Source organism: Octopus bimaculoides, chromosome 2, assembly GCF_001194135.2.
Source record: "Octopus bimaculoides isolate UCB-OBI-ISO-001 chromosome 2, ASM119413v2, whole genome shotgun sequence".
Lineage (NCBI taxonomy): Eukaryota > Metazoa > Mollusca > Cephalopoda > Octopoda > Octopodidae > Octopus > Octopus bimaculoides.
In genome coordinates, this window is record NC_068982.1 from 108,744,694 (window position 1) to 108,746,112 (window position 1,419).

Sequence of the window (1,419 nt, forward strand, 5' to 3'; positions counted from 1 at the left end):
TATATATATGCATATATACATATGTATATATACATACTTACGTCTATACGTATATATATATGCATATGTGAGCACAGGACGTCATGAAACATGTACAACAAAAAAGTACGAAGCACGACTACATGGACCATAAACTATTCTTTCAAGCAACGAAAGACACAAATGGAAAACAAAACAAACAACATAAAGAGCGACCCTTCATCAGTTGTTGGCTATTTTTCTAGTCTCGTATTTCAAGCATTTAACAAAATAATTCTGATGCACACTTTATACGATCTTTTTACTCTTTTGTCTTTCTCTCTCTTATTCTTTTACCTCTTCTTCTTCCACTATTCTATCCTGTTTCTCTGTCACTCTCTCTCCTTCACTCCTACTCCCTTGCTCACGTGGCTCCCATGTGACCATCGGCCATCTTTCTTTCTTTCTCTCCATTGTACCTGGAACAAGGAAGACGTGTTCTTGTCTCCTGTCCTAGCTTGATTTACGCATTTGCCACCACAACCTCATTTAGGCTTAGCAGCCCTTCCTGTTTGTTTTCATTGTCCTGTTTGTGTTACCTATTTTGACCCTCCGCAAAATCCCAAATTTTATTTAATTTGCTTTGCGGGAGCAACTGTTTTATCAAAAGCATACAACGGTAGATGACTAGGTGACTGGCAGGTTTCCTGAAGTTAGTATTGCAAACCCTAAGGTCATTTGCATCACAGAACTCCAGCAGCTTGGTTTCCTCCTCATTGCGGGAACCAAAACCATAGCCTCCATGTACGCCATGGAATCCCCTTGAATGTTGTCCAATATGTCCATTGAAGAGAAGGTCCCTGTCATTCATCAATGAGGTAGTCTGCAAGAGGGTGTCATAAAATCGGAATTCTATCCATCGGATAGCCTCGAGATAATGGTTACTAACCCATGATGAAGGACTAATCTAATCTTAAGTATTCTATCGCATAATCTGACTACCTTGATTACATTATCCACCCATCTTTTCTGTCAGAAGTATACCCACGCCCTCGACCCCATCTGTGTTCCCTGCCCAGAAAATCTTGTACCTGTGTTCTTTGCTTGTGAGGAACCTAGCCGAACCTCCTCTCCACCTTACTTCTTGGAGGCAGCAGATTCAACACATCTCCGTTCAAGCATCTCAACGATCTCACCAGACCTACCTTTCAGTGTGCCGACGTTGAGAGGGCCAACCCTAAGGGTGTGGGAGGTATGGGCCCGTGAGACCCTGGGAGAGGGAACAGCAGTGTCATGTACCTGAAAAGAAAGCTCGTAATTTGCAGAATTCATAAACAATCAGTAGCCTTCGTTTCAACCAGCATACACTACACTATCATATTTTTGCACTATATGATCAATACCTTACATAGGAGATAAACCCTAAGTAGGGGTGGGGGGGTGAAGCCTTTAGAAGTGTTC